This window comes from Scyliorhinus torazame, unplaced genomic scaffold (genome assembly GCF_047496885.1).
Source record: "Scyliorhinus torazame isolate Kashiwa2021f unplaced genomic scaffold, sScyTor2.1 scaffold_918, whole genome shotgun sequence".
Lineage (NCBI taxonomy): Eukaryota > Metazoa > Chordata > Chondrichthyes > Carcharhiniformes > Scyliorhinidae > Scyliorhinus > Scyliorhinus torazame.
Window position 1 is genome coordinate 26,106 of NW_027308645.1, and position 18,016 is coordinate 44,121.

The following is an 18,016-nucleotide window of genomic DNA, read 5'->3' on the forward strand; positions in this document are numbered from 1 at the left end:
AGCTTTACTCTATTGAACCCCGTGCTGTACCTGTCCTGGGAGTGTTTGATGGGGACGGTGTAGAGGGAGCTTTACTCTGTATCTAACCCCGTGCTGTACCTGTCCTGGGAGTGTTTGATGGGGACAGTGTAGAGGGAGATTTACTCTGTATCTAACCCCGTGCTGTGCCTGTCCTGGGAGTGTTTGATGGGGACAGTGTAGAGGGAGCTTTACTCTGTATCTAACCCCGTGCTGTATCTGTCCTGGGAGTGTTTGATGGGGACAGTGGAGAGGGAGCTTTACTCTGTATCTAACCCCGTGCTGTACCTGTCCTGGGAGTGTTTGATGGGGACAGTGTAGAGGGAGCTTTACTCTGTATCTAACCCCGTGCTGTACCTGTCCTGGGAGTGTTTGATGGGGACAGTGTAGAGGGAGATTTACTCTGTATCTAACCCAGTGCTGTACCTGTGCTGGGAGTGTTTGATGGGGACAGTGTAGAGGGAGCTTTACTCTATTGAACCCCGTGCTGTACCTGTCCTGGGAGTGTTTGATGGGGACAGTGTAGAGGGAGCTTTACTCTGTATCTAACCCCGTGCTGTACCTGTCCTGGGAGTGTTTGATGGGGACAGTGTAGAGGGAGCTTTACTCTATTGAACCCCGTGCTGTACCTGTCCTGGGAGTGTTTGATGGGGACAGTGTAGAGGGAGCTTTACTCTGTATCTAACCCCGTGCTGTGCCTGTCCTGGGAGTGTTTGATGGGGACAGTGTAGAGGGAGCTTTACTCTGTATCTAACCCCGTGCTGTATCTGTCCTGGGAGTGTTTGATGGGGACAGTGGAGAGGGAGCTTTACTCTGTATCTAACCCCGTGCTGTACCTGTCCTGGGAGTGTTTGATGGGGACAGTGTAGAGGGAGATTTACTCTGTATCTAACCCAGTGCTGTACCTGTGCTGGGAGTGTTTGATGGGGACAGTGTAGAGGGAGCTTTACTCTATTGAACCCCGTGCTGTACCTGTCCTGGGAGTGTTTGATGGGGACAGTGTAGAGGGAGCTTTACTCTGTATCTAACCCCGTGCTGTACCTGTCCTGGGAGTGTTTGATGGGGACAGTGTAGAGGGAGCTTTACTCTATTGAACCCCGTGCTGTACCTGTCCTGGGAGTGTTTGATGGGGACAGTGTAGAGGGAGCTTTACTCTGTATCGAACCCCGTGCTGTACCTGTCCTGGGATTGTTTGATGGGGACAGTGTAGAGGGAGCTTTACTCTGTATCTAACCCCGTGCTGTGCCTGTCCTGGGAGTGTTTGATGGGGACAGTGTAGAGGGAGCTTTACTCTGTATCGAACCCCGTGCTGTACCTGTCCTGGGAGTGTTTGATGGGGACAGTGTAGAGGGAGCTTTACTCTGTATCTGACCCCGTGCTGTACCTGTCCTGGGAGTGTTTGATGGGGACAGTGTAGAGGGAGCTTTACTCTGTATCTAACCCCGTGCTGTACCTGTCCTCGGAATTTTTGATGGGGACAGTGTAGAGGGAGCTTTACTCTGTATCTAACCCCGTGCTGTATCTGTCCTGGGAGTGTTTGATGGGGACAGTGGAGAGGGAGCTTTACTCTGTATCTAACCCCGTGCTGTACCTGTCCTGGGAGTGTTTGATGGGGACAGTGTAGAGGGAGCTTTACTCTGTATCTAACCCCGTGCTGTACCTGTCCTGGGAGTGTTTGATGGGGACAGTGTAGAGGGAGATTTACTCTGTATCTAACCCAGTGCTGTACCTGTGCTGGGAGTGTTTGATGGGGACAGTGTAGAGGGAGCTTTACTCTATTGAACCCCGTGCTGTACCTGTCCTGGGAGTGTTTGATGGGGACAGTGTAGAGGGAGCTTTACTCTGTATCTAACCCCGTGCTGTACCTGTCCTGGGAGTGTTTGATGGGGACAGTGTAGAGGGAGCTTTACTCTATTGAACCCCGTGCTGTACCTGTCCTGGGAGTGTTTGATGGGGACAGTGTAGAGGGAGCTTTACTCTGTATCTAACCCCGTGCTGTGCCTGTCCTGGGAGTGTTTGATGGGGACAGTGTAGAGGGAGCTTTACTCTGTATCTAACCCCGTGCTGTATCTGTCCTGGGAGTGTTTGATGGGGACAGTGGAGAGGGAGCTTTACTCTGTATCTAACCCCGTGCTGTACCTGTCCTGGGAGTGTTTGATGGGGACAGTGTATAGGGAGATTTACTCTGTATCTAACCCAGTGCTGTACCTGTGCTGGGAGTGTTTGATGGGGACAGTGTAGAGGGAGCTTTACTCTATTGAACCCCGTGCTGTACCTGTCCTGGGAGTGTTTGATGGGGACAGTGTAGAGGGAGCTTTACTCTGTATCTAACCCCGTGCTGTACCTGTCCTGGGAGTGTTTGATGGGGACAGTGTAGAGGGAGCTTTACTCTATTGAACCCCGTGCTGTACCTGTCCTGGGAGTGTTTGATGGGGACAGTGTAGAGGGAGCTTTACTCTGTATCGAACCCCGTGCTGTACCTGTCCTGGGATTGTTTGATGGGGACAGTGTAGAGGGAGCTTTACTCTGTATCTAACCCCGTGCTGTACCTGTCCTGGGAGTGTTTGATGGGGACAGTGTAGAGGGAGCTTTACTCTGTATCGAACCCCGTGCTGTACCTGTCCTGGGAGTGTTTGATGGGGACAGTGTAGAGGGAGCTTTACTCTGTATCTGACCCCGTGCTGTACCTGTCCTGGGAGTGTTTGATGGGGACAGTGTAGAGGGAGCTTTACTCTGTATCTAACCCCGTGCTGTACCTGTCCTCGGAATTTTTGATGGGGACAGTGTAGAGGGAGCTTTACTCTGTATCTAACCCCGTGCTGTACCTGTCCTGGGAGTGTTTGATGGGGGACAGTGTAGAGGGAGCTTTACTCTGTATCTAACCCCGTGCTGTGCCTGTCCTGGGAGTGTTTGATGGGGACAGTGTAGAGGGAGCTTTACTCTGTATCTAACCCCGTGCTGTATCTGTCCTGGGAGTGTTTGATGGGGACAGTGGAGAGGGAGCTTTACTCTGTATCTAACCCCGTGCTGTACCTGTCCTGGGAGTGTTTGATGGGGACAGTGTAGAGGGAGCTTTACTCTGTATCTAACCCCGTGCTGTATCTGTCCTGGGAGTGTTTGATGGGGACAGTGGAGAGGGAGCTTTACTCTGTATCTAACCCCGTGCTGTACCTGTCCTGGGAGTGTTTGATGGGGACAGTGTAGAGGGAGATTTACTCTGTATCTAACCCAGTGCTGTACCTGTGCTGGGAGTGTTTGATGGGGACAGTGTAGAGGGAGCTTTACTCTATTGAACCCCGTGCTGTACCTGTCCTGGGAGTGTTTGATGGGGACAGTGTAGAGGGAGCTTTACTCTGTATCTAACCCCGTGCTGTACCTGTCCTGGGAGTGTTTGATGGGGACAGTGTAGAGGGAGCTTTACTCTATTGAACCCCGTGCTGTACCTGTCCTGGGAGTGTTTGATGGGGACAGTGTAGAGGGAGCTTTACTCTGTATCTAACCCCGTGCTGTACCTGTCCTGGGAGTGTTTGATGGGGACAGTGTAGAGGGAGCTTTACTCTGTATCTAACCCCGTGCTGTGCCTGTCCTGGGAGTGTTTGATGGGGACAGTGTAGAGGGAGCTTTACTCTGTATCTAACCCCGTGCTGTATCTGTCCTGGGAGTGTTTGATGGGGACAGTGGAGAGGGAGCTTTACTCTGTATCTAACCCCGTGCTGTACCTGTCCTGGGAGTGTTTGATGGGGACAGTGTAGAGGGAGATTTACTCTGTATCTAACCCAGTGCTGTACCTGTGCTGGGAGTGTTTGATGGGGACAGTGTAGAGGGAGCTTTACTCTATTGAACCCCGTGCTGTACCTGTCCTGGGAGTGTTTGATGGGGACAGTGTAGAGGGAGCTTTACTCTGTATCTAACCCCGTGCTGTACCTGTCCTGGGAGTGTTTGATGGGGACAGTGTAGAGGGAGCTTTACTCTATTGAACCCCGTGCTGTACCTGTCCTGGGAGTGTTTGATGGGGACAGTGTAGAGGGAGCTTTACTCTGTATCGAACCCCGTGCTGTACCTGTCCTGGGATTGTTTGATGGGGACAGTGTAGAGGGAGCTTTACTCTGTATCTAACCCCGTGCTGTACCTGTCCTGGGAGTGTTTGATGGGGACAGTGTAGAGGGAGCTTTACTCTGTATCGAACCCCGTGCTGTACCTGTCCTGGGAGTGTTTGATGGGGACAGTGTAGAGGGAGCTTTACTCTGTATCTGACCCCGTGCTGTACCTGTCCTGGGAGTGTTTGATGGGGACAGTGTAGAGGGAGCTTTACTCTGTATCTAACCCCGTGCTGTACCTGTCCTCGGAATTTTTGATGGGGACAGTGTAGAGGGAGCTTTACTCTGTATCTAACCCCGTGCTGTATCTGTCCTGGGAGTGTTTGATGGGGACAGTGGAGAGGGAGCTTTACTCTGTATCTAACCCCGTGCTGTACCTGTCCTGGGAGTGTTTGATGGGGACAGTGTAGAGGGAGCTTTACTCTGTATCTAACCCCGTGCTGTACCTGTGCTGGGAGTGTTTGATGGGGACAGTGTAGAGGGAGCTTTACTCTATTGAACCCCGTGCTGTACCTGTCCTGGGAGTGTTTGATGGGGACAGTGTAGAGGGAGCTTTACTCTGTATCTAACCCCGTGCTGTACCTGTCCTGGGAGTGTTTGATGGGGACAGTGTAGAGGGAGCTTTACTCTATTGAACCCCGTGCTGTACCTGTCCTGGGAGTGTTTGATGGGGACAGTGTAGAGGGAGCTTTACTCTGTATCTAACCCCGTGCTGTGCCTGTCCTGGGAGTGTTTGATGGGGACAGTGTAGAGGGAGCTTTACTCTGTATCTAACCCCGTGCTGTATCTGTCCTGGGAGTGTTTGATGGGGACAGTGGAGAGGGAGCTTTACTCTGTATCTAACCCCGTGCTGTACCTGTCCTGGGAGTGTTTGATGGGGACAGTGTATAGGGAGATTTACTCTGTATCTAACCCAGTGCTGTACCTGTGCTGGGAGTGTTTGATGGGGACAGTGTAGAGGGAGCTTTACTCTATTGAACCCCGTGCTGTACCTGTCCTGGGAGTGTTTGATGGGGACAGTGTAGAGGGAGCTTTACTCTGTATCTAACCCCGTGCTGTACCTGTCCTGGGAGTGTTTGATGGGGACAGTGTAGAGGGAGCTTTACTCTATTGAACCCCGTGCTGTACCTGTCCTGGGAGTGTTTGATGGGGACAGTGTAGAGGGAGCTTTACTCTGTATCGAACCCCGTGCTGTACCTGTCCTGGGATTGTTTGATGGGGACAGTGTAGAGGGAGCTTTACTCTGTATCTAACCCCGTGCTGTACCTGTCCTGGGAGTGTTTGATGGGGACAGTGTAGAGGGAGCTTTACTCTGTATCGAACCCCGTGCTGTACCTGTCCTGGGAGTGTTTGATGGGGACAGTGTAGAGGGAGCTTTACTCTGTATCTGACCCCGTGCTGTACCTGTCCTGGGAGTGTTTGATGGGGACAGTGTAGAGGGAGCTTTACTCTGTATCTAACCCCGTGCTGTACCTGTCCTCGGAATTTTTGATGGGGACAGTGTAGAGGGAGCTTTACTCTGTATCTAACCCCGTGCTGTACCTGTCCTGGGAGTGTTTGATGGGGGACAGTGTAGAGGGAGCTTTACTCTGTATCTAACCCCGTGCTGTGCCTGTCCTGGGAGTGTTTGATGGGGACAGTGTAGAGGGAGCTTTACTCTGTATCTAACCCCGTGCTGTATCTGTCCTGGGAGTGTTTGATGGGGACAGTGGAGAGGGAGCTTTACTCTGTATCTAACCCCGTGCTGTACCTGTCCTGGGAGTGTTTGATGGGGACAGTGTAGAGGGAGCTTTACTCTGTATCTAACCCCGTGCTGTATCTGTCCTGGGAGTGTTTGATGGGGACAGTGGAGAGGGAGCTTTACTCTGTATCTAACCCCGTGCTGTACCTGTCCTGGGAGTGTTTGATGGGGACAGTGTAGAGGGAGATTTACTCTGTATCTAACCCAGTGCTGTACCTGTGCTGGGAGTGTTTGATGGGGACAGTGTAGAGGGAGCTTTACTCTATTGAACCCCGTGCTGTACCTGTCCTGGGAGTGTTTGATGGGGACAGTGTAGAGGGAGCTTTACTCTGTATCTAACCCCGTGCTGTACCTGTCCTGGGAGTGTTTGATGGGGACAGTGTAGAGGGAGCTTTACTCTATTGAACCCCGTGCTGTACCTGTCCTGGGAGTGTTTGATGGGGACAGTGTAGAGGGAGCTTTACTCTGTATCTAACCCCGTGCTGTACCTGTCCTGGGAGTGTTTGATGGGGACAGTGTAGAGGGAGCTTTACTCTGTATCTAACCCCGTGCTGTACCTGTCCTGGGAGTGTTTGATGGGGACAGTGTAGAGGGAGCTTTACTCTGTATCTAACCCCGTGCTGTGCCTGTCCTGGGAGTGTTTGATGGGGACAGTGTAGAGGGAGATTTACTCTGTATCTAACCCCGTGCTGTACCTGTCCTGGGAGTGTTTGATGGGGACAGTGTAGAGGGAGCTTTACTCTGTATCGAACCCCGTGCTGTACCTGTCCTGGGAGTGTTTGATGGGGACAGTGTAGAGGGAGCTTTACTCTGTATCTGACCCCGTGCTGTACCTGTCCTGGGAGTGTTTGATGGGGACAGTGTAGAGGGAGCTTTACTCTGTATCTAACCCCGTGCTGTACCTGTCCTCGGAATTTTTGATGGGGACAGTGTAGAGGGAGCTTTACTCTGTATCTAACCCCGTGCTGTACCTGTCCTGGGAGTGTTTGATGGGGGACAGTGTAGAGGGAGCTTTACTCTGTATCTAACCCCGTGCTGTGCCTGTCCTGGGAGTGTTTGATGGGGACAGTGTAGAGGGAGCTTTACTCTGTATCTAACCCCGTGCTGTATCTGTCCTGGGAGTGTTTGATGGGGACAGTGGAGAGGGAGCTTTACTCTGTATCTAACCCCGTGCTGTACCTGTCCTGGGAGTGTTTGATGGGGACAGTGTAGAGGGAGATTTACTCTGTATCTAACCCAGTGCTGTACCTGTGCTGGGAGTGTTTGATGGGGACAGTGTAGAGGGAGCTTTACTCTATCGAACCCCGTGCTGTACCTGTCCTGGGAGTGTTTGATGGGGACAGTGTAGAGGGAGCTTTACTCTGTATCTAACCCCGTGCTGTACCTGTCCTGGGAGTGTTTGATGGGGACAGTGTAGAGAGAGCTTTACTCTGTATCTAACCCCGTGCTGTACCTGTCCTGGGAGTGTTTGATGGGGATAGTGTAGTGGGAGCTTAACTCTGTATCTAACCCCGTGCTGTACCTGTCCTGGGAGTGTTTGATGGGGACAGTGTAGAGGGAGCTTTACTCTGTATCTAACCCCGTGCTGTACCTGTCCTGGGAGTGTTTGATGGGGACAGTGTAGAGAGAGCTTTACTCTGTAACTAACCCCGTGCTGTACCTGTCCTGGGAGTGCTTGATGGGGACAATGTAGAGGGAGCTTTACTCTGTATCTAACCCCGTGCTGTACCTGTCCTGGTAGTGCTTGATTGGGACGGTGTAGAGGGAGCTTTACTCTGTATCTAACCCCGTGCTGCACCTGTCCTGGGAGGGTTTGATGGGGACAGTGTAGAGGGAGCTTTACTCTGTATCTAACCCCGTGCAGTACCTGCCCTGGGAGTGTTTGATGCGGACAGTGTAGTGGGAGCTTTACTCTGTATCTAACCCCGTGCTGTACCTGTCTTGGGAGGGTTTGATGGGGACAGTGTAGAGGGAGCTTTACTCTGTATCTAACCCCGTGCTCTACCTGTCCTGGGAGTGTTTGATGGGGACAGTGTAGAGGGAGCTTTACTCTGTATCTAACCCCGTGCTGTACCTGTCCTGGGAGTGTTTGATGGGGACAGTGTAGAGGGAGCTTTACTCTGTATCTAACGCCGTGCTGTACCTGTCCTGGGAGTGTTTGATGGGGACAGTGTAGAGGGAACTTTACTCTGTATCTAACCCCGTGCTGTACCTGTCCTGGGAGTGTTTGATTGGGACAGTATAGAGAGAGCTTTACTCTGTATCTATCCCCGTGCTGTACCTGTCCTGGGAGTGTTTGATGGGGACAGTGTAGAGGGAGCTTTACTCTGTATCTAACCCCGTGCTGTTCCTGTACTGGGAGTGTTTGATGGGGACAGTGTAGAGGGAGCTTTACTCTGTATCTAACCCCGTGCTGTAGCTGTCCTGGGAGTGTTTGATGGGGACAGTGTAGAGGGAGCTTTACTCTGTATCTAACCCCGTGCTGTACCTGTCCTGGGAGTGTTTGATGGGGACAGTGTAGAGGGAGCTTTACTCTGTATCTAACCCCGTGCTGTACCTGTCCTGGGAGTGTTTGATGGGGACAGTGTAGAGGGAGCTTTACTCTGTATCTAACCCTGTGCTGTACCTGTCCTGGGAGTGTTTGATGGGGACAGTGTAGAGGGAGCTTTACTCTGTATCTAACCCGGTGCTGTACCTGTCCTGGGAGTGTTTGATGGGGACAGTGTAGAGGGAGCTTTACTCTGTATCTAACCCCGTGCTGTACCTGTCCTGGGAGTGTTTGATGGGGACAGTGTAGAGGGAGCTTTACTCTGTATCTAACCCCGTGCTGTACCTGTCCTGGGAGTGTTTGATGGGGACAGTGTAGAGGGAGCTTTACTCTGTATCTAACCCTGTGCTGTACCTGTCCTGGGAGTGTTTGATGGGGACAGTGTAGAGGGAGCTTTACTCTGTATCTAACCCTGTGCTGTACCTGTCCTGGGAGTGTTTGATGGGGACAGTGTAGAGGGAGCTTTACTCTGTATCTAACCCCGTGCTGTACCTGTCCTGGGAGTGTTTGATGGGGGACAGTGTAGAGGGAGCTTTACTCTGTATCTAACCCCGTGCTGTGCCTGTCCTGGGAGTGTTTGATGGGGACAGTGTAGAGGGAGCTTTACTCTGTATCTAACCCCGTGCTGTATCTGTCCTGGGAGTGTTTGATGGGGACAGTGTAGAGGGAGCTTTACTCTGTATCTAACGCCGTGCTGTACCTGTCCTGGGAGTGTTTGATGGGGACAGTGTAGAGGGAACTTTACTCTGTATCTAACCCCGTGCTGTACCTGTCCTGGGAGTGTTTGATTGGGACAGTATAGAGAGAGCTTTACTCTGTATCTATCCCCGTGCTGTACCTGTCCTGGGAGTGTTTGATGGGGACAGTGTAGAGGGAGCTTTACTCTGTATCTAACCCTGTGCTGTACCTGTCCTGGGAGTGTTTGATGGGGACAGTGTAGAGGGAGCTTTACTCTGTATCTAACCCCGTGCTGTACCTGTCCTGGGAGTGTTTGATGGGGGACAGTGTAGAGGGAGCTTTACTCTGTATCTAACCCCGTGCTGTGCCTGTCCTGGGAGTGTTTGATGGGGACAGTGTAGAGGGAGCTTTACTCTGTATCTAACCCCGTGCTGTATCTGTCCTGGGAGTGTTTGATCTGGACAGTGTAGAGGGAGCTTTACTCTGTATCCAACCCAGTGCTGTACCTGTCCTGGGAGTGTTTGATGGGGACAGTGTAGAGGGAGCTTTACTCTGTATCTAACCCAGTGCTGTACCTGTGCTGGGAGTGTTTGATGGGGACAGTGTAGAGGGAGCTTTACTCTATCTAACCCCGTGCTGTACCTGTCCTGGGAGTGTTTGATGGGGACAGTGTAGAGGGAGCTTTACTCTGTATCTAACCCCGTGCTGTACCTGTCCTGGGAGTGTTTGATGGGGACAGTGTAGAGAGAGCTTTACTTTGTATCTAACCCCGTGCTGTACCTGTCCTGGGAGTGTTTGATGGGGATAGTGTAGTGGGAGCTTTACTCTGTATCTAACCCCGTGCTGTACCTGTCCTGGGAGTGTTTGATGGGGACAGTGTAGAGGGAGCTTTACTCTGTATCTAACCCCGTGCTGTGCCTGTCCTGGGAGTGTTTGATGGGGACAGTGTAGAGGGAGCTTTACTCTGTATCTAACCCCGTGCTGTACCTGTCCTGGGAGTGTTTGATGGGGACAGTGTAGAGGGAGATTTACTCTGTATCTAACCCCGTGCTGTGCCTGTCCTGGGAGTGTTTGATGGGGACAGTGTAGAGGGAGCTTTACTCTGTATCTAACCCCGTGCTGTACCTGTGCTGGGAGTGTTTGATGGGGACAGTGTAGAGGGAGCTTTACTCTATTGAACCCCGTGCTGTACCTGTCCTGGGAGTGTTTGATGGGGACAGTGTAGAGGGAGCTTTACTCTGTATCTAACCCCGTGCTGTACCTGTCCTGGGAGTGTTTGATGGGGACAGTGTAGAGGGAGCTTTACTCTATTGAACCCCGTGCTGTACCTGTCCTGGGAGTGTTTGATGGGGACAGTGTAGAGGGAGCTTTACTCTATTGAACCCCGTGCTGTACCTGTCCTGGGAGTGTTTGATGGGGACAGTGTAGAGGGAGCTTTACTCTGTATCTAACCCCGTGCTGTACCTGTCCTGGGAGTGTTTGATGGGGACAGTGTAGAGGGAGCTTTACTCTGTATCTAACGCCGTGCTGTACCTGTCCTGGGAGTGTTTGATGGGGACAGTGTAGAGGGAGCTTTACTCTGTATCTAACCCCGTGCTGTGCCTGTCCTGGGAGTGTTTGATGGGGACAGTGTAGAGGGAGATTTACTCTGTATCTAACCCCGTGCTGTACCTGTCCTGGGAGTGTTTGATGGGGACAGTGTAGAGGGAGCTTTACTCTGTATCGAACCCCGTGCTGTACCTGTCCTGGGAGTGTTTGATGGGGACAGTGTAGAGGGAGCTTTACTCTGTATCTGACCCCGTGCTGTACCTGTCCTGGGAGTGTTTGATGGGGACAGTGTAGAGGGAGCTTTACTCTGTATCTAACCCCGTGCTGTACCTGTCCTGGGAGTGTTTGATGGGGACAGTGTAGAGGGAGCTTTACTCTATTGAACCCCGTGCTGTACCTGTCCTGGGAGTGTTTGATGGGGACAGTGTAGAGGGAGCTTTACTCTGTATCTAACCCCGTGCTGTACCTGTCCTGGGAGTGTTTGATGGGGACAGTGTAGAGGGAGCTTTACTCTATTGAACCCCGTGCTGTACCTGTCCTGGGAGTGTTTGATGGGGACAGTGTAGAGGGAGCTTTACTCTATTGAACCCCGTGCTGTACCTGTCCTGGGAGTGTTTGATGGGGACAGTGTAGAGGGAGCTTTACTCTGTATCTAACCCCGTGCTGTACCTGTCCTGGGAGTGTTTGATGGGGACAGTGTAGAGGGAGCTTTACTCTGTATCTAACGCCGTGCTGTACCTGTCCTGGGAGTGTTTGATGGGGACAGTGTAGAGGGAGCTTTACTCTGTATCTAACCCCGTGCTGTGCCTGTCCTGGGAGTGTTTGATGGGGACAGTGTAGAGGGAGATTTACTCTGTATCTAACCCCGTGCTGTACCTGTCCTGGGAGTGTTTGATGGGGACAGTGTAGAGGGAGCTTTACTCTGTATCGAACCCCGTGCTGTACCTGTCCTGGGAGTGTTTGATGGGGACAGTGTAGAGGGAGCTTTACTCTGTATCTGACCCCGTGCTGTACCTGTCCTGGGAGTGTTTGATGGGGACAGTGTAGAGGGAGCTTTACTCTGTATCTAACCCCGTGCTGTACCTGTCCTCGGAATTTTTGATGGGGACAGTGTAGAGGGAGCTTTACTCTGTATCTAACCCCGTGCTGTACCTGTCCTGGGAGTGTTTGATGGGGGACAGTGTAGAGGGAGCTTTACTCTGTATCTAACCCCGTGCTGTACCTGTCCTGGGAGTGTTTGATGGGGGACAGTGTAGAGGGAGCTTTACTCTGTATCTAAACCCGTGCTGTGCCTGTCCTGGGAGTGTTTGATGGGGACAGTGTAGAGGGAGCTTTACTCTGTATCTAACCCCGTGCTGTATCTGTCCTGGGAGTGTTTGATGGGGACAGTGGAGAGGGAGCTTTACTCTGTATCTAACCCCGTGCTGTACCTGTCCTGGGAGTGTTTGATGGGGACAGTGTAGAGGGAGATTTACTCTGTATCTAACCCAGTGCTGTACCTGTGCTGGGAGTGTTTGATGGGGACAGTGTAGAGGGAGCTTTACTCTATCGAACCCCGTGCTGTACCTGTCCTGGGAGCGTTTGATGGGGACAGTGTAGAGGGAGCTTTACTCTGTATCTAACCCCGTGCTGTACCTGTCCTGGGAGTGTTTGATGGGGACAGTGTAGAGAGAGCTTTACTCTGTATCTAACCCCGTGCTGTACCTGTCCTGGGAGTGTTTGATGGGGATAGTGTAGTGGGAGCTTAACTCTGTATCTAACCCCGTGCTGTACCTGTCCTGGGAGTGTTTGATGGGGACAGTGTAGAGGGAGCTTTACTCTGTATCTAACCCCGTGCTGTACCTGTCCTGGGAGTGTTTGATGGGGACAGTGTAGAGGGAGCTTTACTCTGTATCTAACCCAGTGCTGTACCTGTGCTGGGAGTGTTTGATGGGGACAGTGTAGAGGGAGCTTTACTCTATCTAACCCCGTGCTGTACCTGTCCTGGGAGTGTTTGATGGGGACAGTGTAGAGGGAGCTTTACTCTGTATCTAACCCCGTGCTGTACCTGTCCTGGGAGTGTTTGATGGGGACAGTGTAGAGAGAGCTTTACTCTGTATCTAACCCCGTGCTGTACCTGTCCTGGGAGTGTTTGATGGGGATAGTGTAGTGGGAGCTTTACTCTGTATCTAACCCCGTGCTGTACCTGTCCTGGGAGTGTTTGATGGGGACAGTGTAGAGGGAGCTTTACTCTGTATCTAACCCCGTGCTGTGCCTGTCCTGGGAGTGTTTGATGGGGACAGTGTAGAGGGAGCTTTACTCTGTATCTAACCCCGTGCTGTACCTGTCCTGGGAGTGTTTGATGGGGACAGTGTAGAGAGAGCTTTACTCTGTATCTAACCCCGTGCTGTACCTGTCCTGGGAGTGTTTGATGGGGATAGTGTAGTGGGAGCTTTACTCTGTATCTAACCCCGTGCTGTACCTGTCCTGGGAGTGTTTGATGGGGACAGTGTAGAGGGAGCTTTACTCTGTATCTAACCCCGTGCTGTGCCTGTCCTGGGAGTGTTTGATGGGGACAGTGTAGAGGGAGCTTTACTCTGTATCTAACCCCGTGCTGTACCTGTCCTGGGAGTGTTTGATGGGGACAGTGTAGAGGGAGCTTTACTCTGTATCTAACCCCGTGCTGTGCCTGTCCTGGGAGTCTTTGATGGGGACAGTGTAGAGGGAGATTTACTCTGTATCTAACCCCGTGCTGTACCTGTCCTGGGAGTGTTTGATGGGGACAGTGTAGAGGGAGCTTTACTCTGTATCTAACCCCGTGCTGTACCTGTCCTGGGAGTGTTTGATGGGGACAGTGTAGAGGGAGCTTTACTCTGTATCGAACCCCGTGCTGTACCTGTCCTGGGAGTGTTTGATGGGGACAGTGTAGAGGGAGCTTTACTCTGTATCTGACCCCGTGCTGTACCTGTCCTGGGAGTGTTTGATGGGGACAGTGTAGAGGGAGCTTTACTCTGTATCTAACCCCGTGCTGTACCTGTCCTCGGAATTTTTGATGGGGACAGTGTAGAGGGAGCTTTACTCTGTATCTAACCCCGTGCTGTACCTGTCCTGGGAGTGTTTGATGGGGGACAGTGTAGAGGGAGCTTTACTCTGTATCTAACCCCGTGCTGTGCCTGTCCTGGGAGTGTTTGATGGGGACAGTGTAGAGGGAGCTTTACTCTGTATCTAACCCCGTGCTGTATCTGTCCTGGGAGTGTTTGATGGGGACAGTGGAGAGGGAGCTTTACTCTGTATCTAACCCCGTGCTGTACCTGTCCTGGGAGTGTTTGATGGGGGACAGTGTAGAGGGAGCTTTACTCTGTATCTAACCCCGTGCTGTGCCTGTCCTGGGAGTGTTTGATGGGGACAGTGTGGAGGGAGCTTTACTCTATCGAACCCCGTGCTGTACCTGTCCTGGGAGTGTTTGATGGGGACAGTGTAGAGGGAGCTTTACTCTGTATCTAACCCCGTGCTGTACCTGTCCTGGGAGTGTTTGATGGGGACAGTGTAGAGAGAGCTTTACTCTGTATCTAACCCCGTGCTGTACCTGTCCTGGGAGTGTTTGATGGGGATAGTGTAGTGGGAGCTTTACTCTGTATCTAATCCCGTGCTGCACCTGTCCTGGGAGTGTTTGATGGGGACAGTGTAGAGGGAGCTTTACTCTGTATCTAACCCCGTGCTGTACCTGTCCTGGGAGTGTTTGATGGGGACAGTGTAGAGAGAGCTTTACTCTGTAACTAACCCCGTGCTGTACCTGTCCTGGGAGTGTTTGATGGGGACAATGTAGAGGGAGCTTTACTCTGTATCTAACCCCGTGCTGTACCTGTCCTGGTAGTGCTTGATTGGGACGGTGTAGAGGGAGCTTTACTCTGTATCTAACCCCGTGCTGTACCTGTCCTGGGAGTGTTTGATGGGGACAGTGTAGTGGGAGCTTTACTCTTTACCTAACCCCGTGCAGTACCTGCCCTGGGAGTGTTTGATGGGGACAATGTAGAGGGAGCTTTACTCTGTATCTAACCCCGTGCTGCACCTGTCCTGGGAGGGTTTGATGGGGACAGTGTAGAGGGAGCTTTACTCTGTATCTAACCCCGTGCAGTACCTGCCCTGGGAGTGTTTGATGCGGACAGTGTAGTGGGAGCTTTACTCTGTATCTAACCCCGTGCTGTACCTGTCTTGGGAGGGTTTGATGGGGACAGTATAGAGGGAGCTTTACTCTGTATCTAACCACGTGCTCTACCTGTCCTGGGAGTGTTTGATGGGGACAGTGTAGAGGGAGCTTTACTCTGTATCTAACCCCGTGCTGTACCTGTCCTGGGAGTGTTTGATGGGGACAGTGTAGAGGGAGCTTTACTCTGTATCTAACGCCGTGCTGTACCTGTCCTGGGAGTGTTTGATGGGGACAGTGTAGAGGGAACTTTACTCTGTATCTAACCCCGTGCTGTACCTGTCCTGGGAGTGTTTGATTGGGACAGTATAGAGAGAGCTTTACTCTGTATCTATCCCCGTGCTGTACCTGTCCTGGGAGTGTTTGATGGGGACAGTGTAGAGGGAGCTTTACTCTGTATCTAACCCTGTGCTGTACCTGTCCTGGGAGTGTTTGATGGGGACAGTGTAGAGGGAGCTTTACTCTGTATCTAACCCCGTGCTGTACCTGTCCTGGGAGTGTTTCATGGGGGACAGTGTAGAGGGAGCTTTACTCTGTATCTAACCCCGTGCTGTGCCTGTCCTGGGAGTGTTTGATGGGGACAGTGTAGAGGGAGCTTTACTCTGTATCTAACCCCGTGCTGTATCTGTCCTGGGAGTGTTTGATCTGGACAGTGTAGAGGGAGCTTTACTCTGTATCCAACCCAGTGCTGTACCTGTCCTGGGAGTGTTTGATGGGGACAGTGTAGAGGGAGCTTTACTCTGTATCTAACCCCGTGCTGTATCTGTCCTGGGAGTGTTTGATGGGGACAGTGTAGAGGGAGCTTTACTCTGTATCTAACCCCGTGCTGTATCTGTCCTGGGAGTGTTTGATGGGGACAGTGGAGAGGGAGCTTTACTCTGTATCTAACCCCGTGCTGTACCTGTCCTGGGAGTGTTTGATGGGGACAGTGTAGAGAGAGCTTTACTTTGTATCTAACCCCGTGCTGTACCTGTCCTGGGAGTGTTTGATGGGGATAGTGTAGTGGGAGCTTTACTCTGTATCTAACCCCGTGCTGTACCTGTCCTGGGAGTGTTTGATGGGGACAGTGTAGAGGGAGCTTTACTCTGTATCTAACCCCGTGCTGTGCCTGTCCTGGGAGTGTTTGATGGGGACAGTGTAGAGGGAGCTTTACTCTGTATCTAACCCCGTGCTGTACCTGTCCTGGGAGTGTTTGATGGGGACAGTGTAGAGGGAGATTTACTCTGTATCTAACCCCGTGCTGTGCCTGTCCTGGGAGTGTTTGATGGGGACAGTGTAGAGGGAGCTTTACTCTGTATCTAACCCCGTGCTGTACCTGTGCTGGGAGTGTTTGATGGGGACAGTGTAGAGGGAGCTTTACTCTATTGAACCCCGTGCTGTACCTGTCCTGGGAGTGTTTGATGGGGACAGTGTAGAGGGAGCTTTACTCTGTATCTTACCCCGTGCTGTACCTGTCCTGGGAGTGTTTGATGGGGACAGTGTAGAGGGAGCTTTACTCTATTGAACCCCGTGCTGTACCTGTCCTGGGAGTGTTTGATGGGGACAGTGTAGAGGGAGCTTTACTCTATTGAACCCCGTGCTGTACCTGTCCTGGGAGTGTTTGATGGGGACAGTGTAGAGGGAGCTTTACTCTGTATCTAACCCCGTGCTGTACCTGTCCTGGGAGTGTTTGATGGGGACAGTGTAGAGGGAGCTTTACTCTGTATCTAACGCCGTGCTGTACCTGTCCTGGGAGTGTTTGATGGGGACAGTGTAGAGGGAGCTTTACTCTGTATCTAACCCCGTGCTGTGCCTGTCCTGGGAGTGTTTGATGGGGACAGTGTAGAGGGAGATTTACTCTGTATCTAACCCCGTGCTGTACCTGTCCTGGGAGTGTTTGATGGGGACAGTGTAGAGGGAGCTTTACTCTGTATCGAACCCCGTGCTGTACCTGTCCTGGGAGTGTTTGATGGGGACAGTGTAGAGGGAGCTTTACTCTGTATCTGACCCCGTGCTGTACCTGTCCTGGGAGTGTTTGATGGGGACAGTGTAGAGGGAGCTTTACTCTGTATCTAACCCCGTGCTGTACCTGTCCTCGGAATTTTTGATGGGGACAGTGTAGAGGGAGCTTTACTCTGTATCTAACCCCGTGCTGTACCTGTCCTGGGAGTGTTTGATGGGGGACAGTGTAGAGGGAGCTTTACTCTGTATCTAACCCCGTGCTGTACCTGTCCTGGGAGTGTTTGATGGGGGACAGTGTAGAGGGAGCTTTACTCTGTATCTAAACCCGTGCTGTGCCTGTCCTGGGAGTGTTTGATGGGGACAGTGTAGAGGGAGCTTTACTCTGTATCTAACCCCGTGCTGTATCTGTCCTGGGAGTGTTTGATGGGGACAGTGTAGAGGGAGCTTTACTCTGTATCTAACCCCGTGCTGTATCTGTCCTGGGAGTGTTTGATGGGGACAGTGGAGAGGGAGCTTTACTCTGTATCTAACCCCGTGCTGTACCTGTCCTGGGAGTGTTTGATGGGGACAGTGTAGAGGGAGATTTACTCTGTATCTAACCCAGTGCTGTACCTGTGCTGGGAGTGTTTGATGGGGACAGTGTAGAGGGAGCTTTACTCTATCGAACCCCGTGCTGTACCTGTCCTGGGAGTGTTTGATGGGGACAGTGTAGAGGGAGCTTTACTCTGTATCTAACCCCGTGCTGTACCTGTCCTGGGAGTGTTTGATGGGGACAGTGTAGAGAGAGCTTTACTCTGTATCTAACCCCGTGCTGTACCTGTCCTGGGAGTGTTTGATGGGGATAGTGTAGTGGGAGCTTAACTCTGTATCTAACCCCGTGCTGTACCTGTCCTGGGAGTGTTTGATGGGGACAGTGTAGAGGGAGCTTTACTCTGTATCTAACCCCGTGCTGTACCTGTCCTGGGAGTGTTTGATGGGGACAGTGTAGAGAGAGCTTTACTCTGTAACTAACCCCGTGCTGTACCTGTCCTGGGAGTGCTTGATGGGGACAATGTAGAGGGAGCTTTACTCTGTATCTAACCCCGTGCTGTACCTGTCCTGGTAGTGCTTGATTGGGACGGTGTAGAGGGAGCTTTACTCTGTATCTAACCCCGTGCTGCACCTGTCCTGGGAGGGTTTGATGGGGACAGTGTAGAGGGAGCTTTACTCTGTATCTAACCCCGTGCAGTACCTGCCCTGGGAGTGTTTGATGCGGACAGTGT

At 52.0% G+C, this 18,016-nt stretch overlaps 1 protein-coding gene across 1 annotated transcript in view; it reads left to right on the forward strand.

Moving 5' to 3' along the window:
- Window positions 1-18,016, forward strand: part of LOC140406844 (serine hydroxymethyltransferase, mitochondrial-like) — a 68,698-nt gene that overhangs the window by 11,382 nt on the left and 39,300 nt on the right. The window lies entirely within an intron of this gene.